Source organism: Bufo bufo, chromosome 7 (assembly GCF_905171765.1).
Source record: "Bufo bufo chromosome 7, aBufBuf1.1, whole genome shotgun sequence".
Classification (NCBI taxonomy): domain Eukaryota; kingdom Metazoa; phylum Chordata; class Amphibia; order Anura; family Bufonidae; genus Bufo; species Bufo bufo.
The window spans coordinates 30628554-30644361 of record NC_053395.1 but is presented as its reverse complement, the minus strand read 5'-3'; the positions used below and the strand labels follow the sequence as shown (position 1 = coordinate 30644361).

The following is a 15808-nucleotide window of genomic DNA, read 5'->3' as shown; positions in this document are numbered from 1 at the left end:
AGCTATTGTGAAGCATGTGAATAATGAACCCCAAGCTCAGGGTGGCCACCAGAAGTGGTAGGAATCTGTATGTAGCACCCATTTCCAGTGGCAAAAGGGAAGTCCATGAGGTCCAAGGACAAACCTGTAAGGCTACTTTCACACTAGCGGCAGGACGGATCCGACAGGCTGTTCACCCTGTCGGATCCGCCCTGCCGCTATTTCGCCGTGCTGCCGGACCGCCGCTCCGTCCCCATTGACTATAATGGGGACTGGGGCGGAACTCCGGCGCAGCATGGCAGTGCACGGCGAAAGGCCGCCGGACTAAAAGTACTGCATGTCCGACTTTTTGGTCCGGCGGCCTCTCGCCGTGCACTGCCGTGCTTTGCCGGAGCTCCGCCTCCGTCCCCATTATAGTCAATGGAGACGGAGCGGCGGTCCGGCAGCACGGTGAAATAGCAGCAGGACGGATCCGACAGGGTGAACATCCTGTCGGATCCGTCCTGCCGCTAGTGTGAAAGTACCCTAACAGAAGCCGTACATACACACCTACCATGTGCCACTGATAACACTGGCAGCTTCTTATAAGGCTTTTGAGCCCCCTCAGGCATCAGGACCCTGGTGGAACTTTAACCTCTTATAGCAACACTCTGACACAGCAATACTACCGAAACAAGCAAGGTAGTACCATCCCAAGAGTCTTGCCTCCTTTTTCTTCTTGAAGAAATTAGAGCAGAATGCTTAAAGGCTATGTACATCTTCAGAGGTAATTTTTGTTTATGATTGCATTTTGCTCATTTTTTGCTAAAAATCATATTTTCAATTGACCTTTATTAAAATTATTGAGCCATTCTGTCACAAAGGGTTAACTGTTTTTCTAGCTGTGTGACTGGTACTTTGACTTTGTGCCGGTGTTCTGCCAAATCTCTATACCTTGCGAAAAGTCTATACCGTAGAGTATAAGTGACGCGGCCGCACAGGAATCAGCTGGAGGAGGGTGTACTTCGTACAGCGCGCGTGCGCACTTAGGGGTATAGAGATTTTGCAGCGCAAAATTTTTCATCAGATCTCCCTACCCCTGAGTGCGCAGGCGCCCACAAATCATTGGTTGTAGTTCAGCTCTACTATGTGGTGAGCTCGGTATTCAGCACTCAGCTCTGCGGTAAGGATGAACTGCAACTGATGATTTGTGGGCGCCTGCGCACTCAGGGGTAGGGAGATCTGATGAAACATTTTGCGCTGCAAAATCTCTATACCCCTAAGTGCGCACACGCGCTGTACGAAGTACTTCTATTCTATTCTTTGCTAAGCCGGTGGATGTGCGCTTGCGCAGCGCTGCGCACACCCTCCTCCAGCTGATTTCTGTGCGGCCGCGTCACTTCCGGTGCGGCCGCGTCACTTCCGATATAGACTTTTCGCAAGGTATAGAGATTTGGCAGAACACTGGTCATCTAATAAACCTTATCTCTAAACTACTAAGAGGTCATGAACACTTTTTTAAGCCACATTCTTACCAGTAAGATAAGAACTGAGCTGTAAGTGTTTATAATGTCAGAGAGCAGAGATAAGGAGTCCATCTGCTCTTGGTCTGACGGAAAAGACAGAAAATCGAAAGGGTGTTACTACAGCTTAAGCTATGTACACAAAAAAGGAATCCATTTTTTTTTAAAGACCAATTGAAAAAATTATTTTTAGCTCAAAATAAGTACAATGCAATAATTTAAAAAAAACTTGTCCCCAAAGGAGTACATAGCCTTTCAAAAGTTCTAGGTCTTTTTGTCCAGGACTGGGCACCAACAATTAGAGGACGGCCAAGCCTCTTCTGATTGTGGCCCACAGCTATATGCCTAGAGGGGCTAGGAAAAAGAGGAATAAATTGGCAGTGGAGCAAAGAATAAAGGGATGTTAGGATTTTCAGCCCCATCAATGAGGATGAACTTTTAAAAGTGTGAAGGATCTTCTACTGTAAAGGTTGGTGGTTAAAGCTTCTTCCAAAGGTTTTGGAGAATCTTGTGCTTGCTTGAACCATGAGGAGGAATTATTGCATTCTATGAAGGGTTAATCATCTCAATCATTGCAATGTAATGTCCTTGTGTGTTTTTGATGGTACTGATACTGAGCTGTACACTGTGTCTAGAAAAACACAATGGCAAACTCCACCTGCAGTAGATGACCTTGACTGTAATGACAATCAAGACGTCTCCCCTTACATAGAGTCTGTGCCGAAACTGCTTCCCTCCGCTTGTCCCGGACAGACCTCCCCACTGCCAGACTGACTAGGATCCAGGCGACAGTCGGATCCGCTCCCTGCTCATAAATCTGAAGCTAATATAAAGCAATCAATAATTTTCATTAGGAACCTGTGAGAGGCACCATTAGAGGGACAAATCTGTTTAACCTGACACCTTGATGAAGTTATTCGGTGCTGGGGCTTAAGTCATTGAAAGGTAATAAAGAGCTAAGAGAGATGAGGCAGCGTCACTGGGAGGCCACACTGGGAATATTTACTGATGAGACACCGGCAGAAAAGTCGAGCCTGCTGGATTATGAGGCATTGATGACAGATTCCTGAGCTCTCTGTCATTGTCACACAGGCCAAGACGCTCCACAGAATTATAACCTTTTATCTTAAAGGACACAAGGAAGTGAGCAGAATGTATTCATGTATATAATCTCCACCGCAGTCTGAACTGTCCTCTATAGTACTGATTAATACAAAGAACAAACTGCTATTCCTCAATATATAGAGTAACTATGACAGGACTGTACAGCCGACATATGTCTACTACACACAAATGATTAGTCAAATATCTATCTACAGTACCTATCTATCTCATATCTATCTATCTATTTATCTAGCTATCTGTCTATATCTATCTATCAATCATCTATTATATCTATCTATCTGTCTATATATATCTATCTATCAATCATCTATTATATCTATCTATCATCTATTATATCTATCTATCTATCATCTATCATATCTATCTATCATCTATTATATCTATCTATCTATCATCTATCATATCTATCTATCATCTATTATATCTATCTATCTATCTATCTTAAAGTCAAAGCGGCTGGGCAGCTGTCACGGAAGGTGTTGCAGAAAGCTGGAACTTATAAATAAACATCCGACTGGCTTGATCCCAAACTAAGGAGCATATAGGTGAGCCCTATAAAAACCCTAGAGCTCTCCCTGACTGCTATGCCCATGCAAAGGTCTTTATGGTAGACAATTGCATGCCCGCGTACTTTATACTGTGTGACACCTAAAATACCTATAATAGTGAGGGGACACGACCACCGGCTCCCTGCACTTAATACGGACGGAGTCAGGGTCACCTAGAATCAAGCCAGCAAGGAAACACAAATAAAAGAAAAACACTTATCTGAGGAATCAGTAGTAGCAGTCTCCAGCAGTGAACAACTCCTCCAGGAAGAAGTATAAACCGCAAAGTGAGGCAGTATGGGAGGGAATATAAAGGGAGGCAATTAGTGTAAATAGGTGACAGCTGGGAGAAGGAAAGGAGATGACAAAGTGAAACCAAAACAAAGAACATCATGCAAGAGGTACAGAAGAACGTCTGCCAGACCTTCTCAGAGAGCTGGCGGTGACAGCAGCACTGCAAACAATAGTAGAACAAAGTAGAAAAAAATAGAAAAAAAATAAAATAAGAACTTGCCTTACCGAAACGTTGCATCTGGTGAAATAAACACGTATCTATTTTTGGGAAGTGGCTAGTGTTATAGCGGCTCAACTAAGATACCAAAACAGGAGAGGTGCTCACCCCTAGGTATCCCCAATACCGCAGTAAAGAAAAAGGAGAAAATGTAAAGATGGGGGGCGCGCTATAACTGGCAATACATGGACTTGTCTAAAAACCATATATTTAATAATATCACATCATAAAAGCACACATCGATTATAATAAAAACATAAAAAAATAATAAAATGGCCCTATAAGAGAGATATAAAATGCTGAAACACTATCTATATACCCACTATAATAGTGCTATCTGTATATAGCTAACTATAGGTGGTATTATGCCACAACCTATACTAGTGGCGTTATAAACAACATGATAGATGGTCCTACTGAATAAGTGGTCCCCTATCCTGGGACAGATAGCGGTATGTATATTTTAGGACCACTGATGTCCACAGTCTCTATACATAGGGTAAAGTCCTCCAAAATACCATATAATAGAGGAGTGCCACTGCTTATAATTATTTGTCCTGCAGACCTTTCTAATCTGGAAATATCTGATATCCGGACCGTTCGGCCTGTGGGTTGAGACAAAATTTATAGCTGTATTCAGTACGTTAACAGTCCCGTATTAAAGATGTTTGGCCGCTCGGTATCCGGGTTCCTTGACCGGGGCTGTCCAGGAAGCACACTCGCTCTTTGAGCTGCAAGGTCCTTCGCGGCGTCCCACATGGTCCGTAAGCCTCCCCGTGGCGTCCCACGTGTCCGAGGCAATGTGCGTTGATTGGCTTCTAATGTCCTAGAGTCCAGAATCTGTTGTAGAGCGGCTGAGTATCCGCCAACTTTCTTTAACAAAGTCCACAATTAATGTAATATATCCGAGCTGGATCTGCTCAATATTGTCCCTCACTGTTCTGTATCAGACGCATTTCGGTGTCACAGCTACCCCTTCCTCAGTGGTTGAACAGTGGGTGTCTCAAAGCTTTCTTTCATATGGTGCATTTAGGAGCATTGCTTATTGGGACAGTGAGAGATCTTTAAAATGTGGACCTTAATTCCTGTATGGAGCAGAATTCCAGACCATCCCTATTCTAAATTATGCCCAAAATGTTGGGATATAACAGAGATCCCCATTTCTTATATTCAGGATCCCGTCTATCAGTTCATAGATCATCTTAAGTTGGAAATATACACTCACCTAAAGAATTATTAGGAACACCATACTAATACAGTGTTGGACCCCCTTTTGCCTTCAGAACTGCCTTAATTCTACGTGGCATTGATTCAACAAGGTGCTGATAGCATTCTTTAGAAATGTTGGCCCATATTGATAGGATAGCATCTTGCAGTTGATGGAGATTTGAGGGATGCACATCCAGGGCACGAAGCTCCCGTTCCACCACATCTCAAAGATGCTTTATTGGGTTGAGATCTGGTGACTGTGGAGGCCATTTTAGTACAGTGAACTCATTGTCATGTTCAAGAAACCAATTTGAAATCATTGGAGCTTTGTGACATGGTGCATTATCCTGCTGGAAGTAGCCATCAGAGGATGGATACATGTTCTCATTCTGTTTACTCCAAATTCGGACTCTACCATTTGAATGTCTCAACAGAAATCGAGACTCATCAGACCAGGCAACATTTTTCCAGTCTTCAACAGTCCAATTTTGGTGAGCTCGTGCAAATTGTAGCCTCTTTTTCCTATTTGTAGTGGAGATGAGTGGTACCCGGTGGGGTCTTCTGCTGTTGTAGCCCATCCGCCTCAAGGTTGTGCGTGTTGTGGCTTCACAAATGCTTTGCTGCATACCTCGGTTCTAACGAGTGGTTATTTCAGTCAACGTTGCTCTTCTATCAGCTTGAATCAGTCGGCCCATTCTCCTCTGACCTCTAGCATCCACAAGGCATTTTTGCCCACAGGACTGCCGCATACTGGATGTTTTTCCCTTTTCACACCATTCTTTGTAAACCCTAGAAATGGTTGTGCGTGAAAATCCCAGTAACTGAGCAGATTGTGAAATACTCAGACCGGCCCGTCTGGCACCAACAACCATCCCACGCTCAAAATTGCTTAAATCACCTTTCTTTCCCATTCTGACATTCAGTTTGGAGTTCAGGAGATTGTCTTGACCAGGACCACACCCCTAAATGCATTGAAGCAACTGCCATGTGATTGGTTGACTAGATAATTGCATTAATGAGAAATAGAACAGGTGTTCCTAATAATTCTTTAGGTGAGTGTATGATCGGGTATATATAATCTCCATTCTATTCTTACAAAGGCTAACTTAATTCATACAGTAAAAAATATATATCATATTATGAATTATCTTAAATAAAATGCTTCATGAAATAAAAACATCATAATCATAAAAATGCAGGTGCGGTTTTCATGTGTTTTTGCTGCGTTTGTTACTCTTTTACTAACAAACAGGAAATAGAGAATAACCAGGCCTACTTGAGATTTTTCTTATCTAATATAACCCTTGTTTGGGTTCGCATCCGGATGCGGACCCATTCACCTCAATGGGGCCGCAAAAGATGCGGACAGCACTCCGTGTGCTGTCCGCATCCGTTGCTCCGTTCCGTGGCCCCGCAATTTGCGGACAAGAATAGGCATTTCTACAATGGGCTGCCTGTTCCGTTGCGCAAATTGCGGAAGGCACACGGGGGGCTTCCGTTTTTTGCGGATCCGCGGTTTGCGGTCCGCAAAAAACGGCACGGTCGTGTACATGAAGCCTAAAATACATGTTTTTTTCAATCGTAATATCAATATAGAGCTTGTTACTGTGAAGCGTTATTGCCCGGATACCGAGCGGCCAAAGATGTTTAATACGGGACTGGTAACGTACTGAATACAGCTATAAATTTTGTCTCAACCCACAGGACGAACGGTCCGAATATCAGATATTTCCAGATTAGAAAGGTCCGCAGGACAAATAATTATAAGCAGTGGCCCTCCTCTATTATATGGTATTTTGGAGGACTTCACCCTATGTATAAAGACTGTGGACATCAGTGGTCCTAAAATATACATAGCGCTATATGTCCTAGGATAGGGGACCACTTATTCAGTAGGACCATCTATCGTGTTATTTATAGCGCCACCAGTATAGGTTGTGGCATAATACCACTTATTTTTGGGAAGTGCCGTGGAATTTCCTTTTTCTTTTATCTATCTCTCCATCTCTCTGTCTATGGGATCAGTCTGTCTATAGATTGAGGGATCTGTCTATCTATTATCCATCTATCTCATATCTATCTATCCTATTAGTAAATGTCCTTCCTCTAAGGCAGGTAAGTCCTCTGACTGCATGTGTCTGCTGCTGGATGGGATACCCGCTGTGTAGGTGCACTTACTGTATAATGGCCGGTACAATGACCCACCCAATTAATACTTGTCATTTTCAGTCCTGACCCCTGACAGCGTTTATTGTAAAGAGGACGATAATAAAACCAGAAAAACGAACTTCATCCGAAATGGGGTTTTATAAAAGCCTTAAAGCAGCTGGAATGCGGCGCCCAAACCTTTCATTTGTGACTCCGTCTCTGCCGTTCCCTGATTTACTACCGATGTTGCCCTGCATTACTATCGGCGGAATTCTAGTTAAATGGAAGAGGAGGAGAGGGGGAGAAAGCATCTCAAGCCCGTTCCCAGGACACTAATTACAATGACGTCTTTATAAATTAAGCCGCCATTTTTGAGCATCTTAAAATAAGAGTTATTAATGGGATGTAGGATCCGACAGTGAAAGTCACGCTGGGAAAACAGTGGGTGTAATTACAGGTGCGCGGAGCACGGAGCATGCTGGGACTTTCAGAGGTACAACGGGGGAACCAGGCCCCGAAACTGTGCAAACAGAGAAGAGAGCCATAAGGAACCATCATGAAAGGCGCTAATTGATAGACTGTTTAAATGGGATGATTGATATGATATGCTGCCAGCCCGGGACGTGACTATTTATAAAGGCGAATTATGAATCACGCGGTGGGAAGTCAATGATTCATGACTCCTCATTGTTCCTCGTATTAGACGCTTTCTGTAGAGTTAAAGAGACGCTAAGAACTTTTAATCCAATCTAAGTGTGCGCTAATGCCTTCATTGTGCAGCGTACAGGGCGCAGGTTTTATGTATTTTATAAAGAGATTCATCATTCTTATCATGGAAATTAAAAAAAAGAAATGTAATCACCCCCCCCCCCCCCCCGCAGAAACAGAGCCACACTTGTCTGCAGGCTGGGTCTGGTATTGCAGATCAGTTGAACACTGCAATACTAGGTACAGGCTAGCCTTCCCAGCCATTATTATCCCAGTACTGTGACATCACCGTGTTTATTACCCTTGTACTGCGACATCACTGTGTTTATTATCCCTGTACTGTGACATCACTGTGTAAATTATCCTGTACTGTGACATCACTGTGTTTATTATCCCTGTACTGTGACATCACTGTGTTTATTATCCCTGTGCTGTGACATCACTGTGTTTATTATCCCTGTACTGTGACATCACTGTGTAAATTATCCTGTACTGTGACATCACTGTGTTTATTATCTCTGTACTGTGACATCACTGTGTTTATTATCCCTGTACTGTGACATCACTGTGTTTATTATCCCTGTACTGTGACATCACTGTGTTTATTATCCCTGTACTGTGACATCACTGTGTTTATTATCCTTGTACTGTGACATCCCTGTGTTTATTATCTCTGTACTGTGACATCACTGTGTTTATTATCCCTGTACTGTGACATCACTGTGTTTATTATCCCTGTACTGTGACATCACTGTGTTTATTATCCCTGTACTGTGACATCACTGTGTTTATTATCCTTGTACTGTGACATCACTGTGTTTATTATCCCTGTGCTGTGACATCACTGTGTTTATTATCCCTGTACTGTGACATCACTGTGTAAATTATCCTGTACTGTGACATCACTGTGTTTATTACCCCTGTACTGTGACATCACTGTGTTTATTATCCCTGTAATGTGACATCACTGTGTAAATTATCCTGTACTGTGACATCACTGTGTTTATTATCTCTGTACTGTGACATCACTGTGTTTATTATCCCTGTAATGTGACATCACTGTGTAAATTATCCTGTACTGTGACATCACTGTGTTTATTATCCCTGTACTGTGACATCACTGTGTTTATTATCCCTGTGCTGTGACATCACTGTGTTTATTATCCCTGTACTGTGACATCACTGTGTAAATTATCCTGTACTGTGACATCACTGTGTTTATTATCTCTGTACTGTGACATCACTGTGTTTATTATCCCTGTACTGTGACATCACTGTGTTTATTATCCCTGTACTGTGACATCACTGTGTTTATTATCCCTGTACTGTGACATCACTGTGTTTATTATCCTTGTACTGTGACATCCCTGTGTTTATTATCTCTGTACTGTGACATCACTGTGTTTATTATCCCTGTACTGTGACATCACTGTGTTTATTATCCCTGTACTGTGACATCACTGTGTTTATTATCCCTGTACTGTGACATCACTGTGTTTATTATCCTTGTACTGTGACATCACTGTGTTTATTATCCCTGTGCTGTGACATCACTGTGTTTATTATCCCTGTACTGTGACATCACTGTGTAAATTATCCTGTACTGTGACATCACTGTGTTTATTACCCCTGTACTGTGACATCACTGTGTTTATTATCCCTGTAATGTGACATCACTGTGTAAATTATCCTGTACTGTGACATCACTGTGTTTATTATCTCTGTACTGTGACATCACTGTGTTTATTATCCCTGTAATGTGACATCACTGTGTAAATTATCCTGTACTGTGACATCACTGTGTTTATTATCCCTGTACTGTGACATCACTGTGTTTATTATCCCTGTGCTGTGACATCACTGTGTTTATTATCCCTGTACTGTGACATCACTGTGTAAATTATCCTGTACTGTGACATCACTGTGTTTATTATCTCTGTACTGTGACATCACTGTGTTTATTATCCCTGTACTGTGACATCACTGTGTTTATTATCCCTGTACTGTGACATCACTGTGTTTATTATCCCTGTACTGTGACATCACTGTGTTTATTATCCTTGTACTGTGACATCCCTGTGTTTATTATCTCTGTACTGTGACATCACTGTGTTTATTATCCCTGTACTGTGACATCACTGTGTTTATTATCCCTGTACTGTGACATCACTGTGTTTATTATCCCTGTACTGTGACATCACTGTGTTTATTATCCTTGTACTGTGACATCACTGTGTTTATTATCCCTGTGCTGTGACATCACTGTGTTTATTATCCCTGTACTGTGACATCACTGTGTAAATTATCCTGTACTGTGACATCACTGTGTTTATTACCCCTGTACTGTGACATCACTGTGTTTATTATCCCTGTACTGTGACATCACTGTGTTTATTATCCCTGTACTGTGACATCACTGTGTTTATTATCCCTGCACTGTGACATCACTGTGTTTATTATCCCTGTACTGTGACATCACTGTGTTTATTATCCTGTACTGTGACATCACTGTGTTTATTATCCTTGTACTGTGACATCACTGTGTTTATTACCCCGTACTGTGACATCACTGTGTTTATTATCCCTGCACTGTGACATCACTGTGTTTATTATGCTGTACTGTGACATCACTGTGTTTATTATCCTTGTACTGTGACATCACTGTGTTTATTATCCCTGTACTGTGACATCACTGTGTAAATTATCCTGTACTGTGACATCACTGTGTTTATTATCCTTGTACTGTGACATCACTGTGTTTATTACCCCTGTACTGTGACATCACTGTGTTTATTATCCCTGCACTGTGACATCACTGTGTTTATTATCCCTGTACTGTGACATCACTGTGTTTATTATCCTTGTATTGTGACATCACTGTGTTTATTACCCCTGTACTGTGACATCACTGTGTTTATTACCCCTGTACTGTGACATCACTGTGTTTATTATCCCTGTACTGTGACATCACTGTGTTTATTACCCCTGTACTGTGACATCACTGTGTTTATTATCCCTGCACTGTGACATCACTGTGTTTATTATCCCTGTACTGTGACATCACTGTGTTTATTATCCTTGTATTGTGACATCACTGTGTTTATTATCCCTGTACTGTGACATCACTGTGTTTATTATCTCTGCACTGTGACATCACTGTGTTTATTATTCCTGTACTGTGACATCACTGTGTTTATTATCCCTGCACTGTGACATCACTGTGTTTATTATCCTTGTACTGTGACATCACTGTGTTTATTACCCCTGTACTGTGACATCACTGTGTTTATTATCTCTGTACTGTGACATCACTGTGTTTATTATCCCTGCACTGTGACATCACTGTGTTTATTATCTCTGTACTGTGACATCACTGTTTATTATCCCTGTACTGTGACTTGACTGTGTTTATTATCTCTGTACTGTGACATCACTGTGTTTATTATTCCTGTACTGTGACATCACTGTGTTTATTATCCTTGTACTGTGACATCACTGTTTATTATCTCTGTACTGTGACATCACTGTGTTTATTATCTCTGTACTGTGACATCACTGTTTATTATCTCTGTACTGTGACATCATTGTGTTTATTATCCCTGTACTGTGACATCACTGTGTAAATTATCCTGTACTGTGACATCACTGTGTTTATTATCCTTGTATTGTGACATCACTGTGTTTATTACCCCTGTACTGTGACATCACTGTTTATTATCTCTGTACTGTGACATCACTGTGTTTATTATCCCTGTACTGTGACATCACTTTGTTTATTATCCTTGTACTGTGACATCACTGTTTATTATCTCTGTACTGTGACATCACTGTGTTTATTATCCCTGTACTGTGACATCACTATGTTTATTATCCCTGTACTGTGACATCACTGTGTTTATTGTCCCTGTATTGTGACATCACTGTGTTTATTATCTCTGTGCTGTGACACCACTGTGTTTATTATCTCTGTACTGTGACATCACTGTTTATTATCTCTGTACTGTGACATCACTGTGTTTATTATCCTTGTACTGTGACATCACTGTTTATTATCTCTGTACTGTGACATCACTGTGTTTATTATCCTTGTACTGTGACATCACTGTGTTTATTATCCCTGTACTGTGACATCACTGTGTTTATTGTCCCTGTATTGTGACATCACTGTGTTTATTATCTCTGTGCTGGGACATCACTGTGTTTATTATCTCTGTACTGTGACATCACTGTTTATTATCTCTGTACTGTGACATCACTGTGTTTATTATCCTTGTACTGTGACATCACTGTTTATTATCTCTGTACTGTGACATCACTGTGTTTATTATCCATGTACTGTGACATCACTGTGTTTATTATCCCTGTACTGTGACATCACTGTTTATTATCTCTGTACTGTGACATCACTGTGTTTATTATCTCTGTACTGTGACATCACTGTTTATTATCCCTGTACTGTGACATCACTGTTTATTATCTCTGTACTGTGACATCACTGTGTTTATTATCCCTGTACTGTGACATCACTGTGTTTATTATACCTGTACTGTGACATCACTGTGTTTATTATCTCTGTACTGCGACATCACTGTGTTTATTACCTCTGTACTGTGACATCACTGTGTTTATTATCTCTGTACTGTGACATCACTGTGTTTATTATCCTTGTACTGTGACATCACTGTGTTTATTACCCCTGTACTGTGACATCACTGTGTTTATTATCTCTGTACTGTGACATCACTGTGTTTATTATCCCTGTACTGTGACATCACTGTGTAAATTATCCTGTACTGTGACTTGACTGTGTTTATTATCCCTGTACTGTGACATCACTGTGTTTATTACCCCTGTACTGTGGCATCACTGTGTTTATTATCCCTGTACTGTGACATCACTGTGTAAATTATCCTGTACTGTGACATCACTGTGTTTATTATCCTTGTACTGTGACATCACTGTGTTTATTACCCCTGTACTGTGGCATCACTGTGTTTATTATTCCTGTACTGTGACATCACTGTGTTTATTATCTCTGTACTGTGGCATCACTGTGTTTATTATTCCTGTACTGTGACATCACTGTGTTTATTATCCCTGTACTGTGACATCACTGTGTTTATTACCCCTGTACTGTGGCATCACTGTGTTTATTATCCCTGTACTGTGACATCACTGTGTAAATTATCCTGTACTGTGACATCACTGTGTTTATTAACTTTGTATTATTTTTTTTATTATTATTATTATTATTATTATTATTATTATTATTATCTGCACAATTCAGACTACCACTGTAAAGTTATAACATGGCTGTAGGAAGTGGCATAGGGGATCTGTAAAGAGGGACAGTAACTACTACAATTACTATGCATGGTGCCCATCCACATTGCATGTTTCCTTATGATAATTTCCTATCTTTGCTTAGAGCGTCTTTGTATTATTATGAATTCATCTCTGATCCTTCATCATTGTTACTGGCTGCAAGAAGGGTTAGATTTACACTGATGGAGTCTAAGGAATTGTAGGCTCTATTATACAATGTGTACATTAATAATCATGAATGGGGATGCATTAACAAGGCAACTTAACTAGGTCTTAGTGACCTCCTTGTATGAAAGCCATGACATGAATGAATTGCACATTAACTGTTTAATGAATGTCAATAGACATTTCCCATATTCATAGGAGCATCACATTCTGATACCAGAACCTGCACCACATCCGCAGAGGTAGTTTGTTATATAATTATATAGTCAGTCAGGTTGAAAAATACCTAAAGAAGTCCATCCAGTACAACCATTTTATACTTCCATCCGCTCTTTTTCAGGAAGTTCCATCTTCTATGTGAACCACTTATTGACTGACGTGTAGCGCTCCTTCTATCTTAAGAAAGAGGGTTTTCAGCAACTGCAGTATGTACTATGTAGTACTATGTCACAGCTCCTACAGAACATCTTAATACATGCTTCAGCTGCTGCAGAACATCATAAAACTGTACTAAGCTGCTGCAGAACATCATATAACACTCCTCAGTTGCTGCGCAATATCATGTAACACTCCTCAGCTGCTGCAGAACATCATATAACACTCCTCAGCTGCTGCAGAACATCATATAACACTCCTCAGCTGCTGCAGAACATCATATAACACTCCTCAGCTGCTGCAGAGCATCATATAACACTCCTCAGCTGCTGAAGAACATCATATAACACTCCTCAGCTGCTGCAGAACATCATATAACACTCCTCAGCTGCTGCAGAACATCATATAACACTCCTCAGCTGCTGTAGAACATCATATAACACTCCTCAGCTGCTGCAGAACATCATATAACACTCCTCAGCTGCTGCAGAACATCATATAACACTCTTCGGCTGCTGCAGAACATCATATAACACTCCTCAGCTGCTGCAGAACATCATGTAACACTCCTCAGCTGCTGCAGAACATCATATAACACTCCTCAGCTGCTGCAGAACATCATATAACACTCCTCAGCTGCTGCAGAGCATCATATAACACTCCTCAGCTGCTGAAGAACATCATATAACACTCCTCAGCTGCTGCAGAACATCATATAACACTCCTCAGCTGCTGCAGAACATCATATAACACTCCTCAGCTGCTGTAGAACATCATATAACACTCCTCAGCTGCTGCAGAACATCATATAACACTCCTCAGCTGCTGCAGAACATCATATAACACTCCTCAGCTGCTGTAGAACATCATATAACACTCCTCAGCTGCTGCAGAACATCATATAACACTCCTCAGCTGCTGCAGAGCATTATAAAGCACTCCTAAGTTACTTCAGAACATCATGTAACACTTTCATTATCTTCTCCTTTCAGGCCAGACCACCATGATAATTGATTTCAGCCGCTTTTCGTCTCTGCAGGGTTTGACACACAGACATCTTAGAATCACAGACTCTGCCCCCAATATTGTGGCCACTCTGCCCCCCAGCACCATACTGTAGAAACAGTCCCCCTGAAAATACTGGCACCACACAGACAGTGCACCCTTTGGTAATTATTGGCACACAGTGCCCTAAAAAATAACTCCACCCAGAAAAAAGGGTCCCTGACACTAACAGTATAAACATAATGTCCCCCAAAAATAATTGTGCTAAGCTAATACTGTGCCATGGTACCTCCACAGTATTAGTGCTACTCAAAGTCCCACCAATAGAATTAATTATCTGCCATAGTGTTAACAGTGCCCCTAATAGCAATAATTCTTCCATTGTCCCCATACTAGAAATCATGTTCCACAAAGTCCCCCGGTAGTAATACTTCTTCATATAATATGTGTCACTAAAAAATGCCCCCATAGTGTGTGCCAGTACAAAAAAATCCCCCCTTACAATGTGCGCCAGTACAAAAAATATCCCCTTATAATGTGTAACAGTACAAAAAGTATTCCTGTATAATGCGTGCCAGTACAAAAAATACCTCCTTACCTTTTAGATCAGACCCCCATATCAAATCTTCAGATCACACCCCTATATCAGATCCTGAAATCAGACCTCATATCACACCTCAAATCAGACCCCCATATCAGATTCACAGATCAGACCCCCATATCAGTCCTCAGATCATACCCCCCCCCCCATATCAGATCCTCACATCAAACCCCCATATCAGATCCTCAAATCAGACCCTCATATCAGATCCTCAGATCAGACCCCCTTATAAGATCCTCAAATCAAACCCCCATATCAGATCCTCAGACCCCTTATCAGATGCTCAGACCCCTTATCAGGTCCTAATACTCCCTTATCAGATCATCAGACCCCATATCAGACCTCAAACCAGACCCAAAAGAAATAAACTTACCTCTCCTCTGCAGGCCCGACATCCTCTCCTGCAGTCCCCGCTCACTGATCTTCTCTGGGCCTGAGAGAGATTCGGCAAAAAATCCTAATCGTATGTTCACACGATGGACTCTCGGTGCGGATTTTGGTGCAGATTCCGCACCAAAAATCGGCATCAAAAACGCATTCAGATCTTTCTCATTGATTTTAATGGGGTATCTGCATGTAGATTCAAACATCGCATGTAGTGTCCTGT

At 41.4% G+C, this 15808-nt stretch overlaps 1 long non-coding RNA gene across 1 annotated transcript; it reads right to left on the bottom strand.

The window, feature by feature from the left end:
• Window positions 1-1611: 1611 nt before the first annotated feature.
• LOC121007420 lies at window positions 1612-15543 on the bottom strand. Its single transcript, XR_005780411.1, has 3 exons — window positions 15532-15543; window positions 4536-4538; window positions 1612-1745 (listed from the first exon to the last, which is right to left on the bottom strand). It is a non-coding gene; the product is annotated as an uncharacterized LOC121007420 (long non-coding RNA).
• Between the last annotated feature and the right edge of the window lie 265 nt (window positions 15544-15808).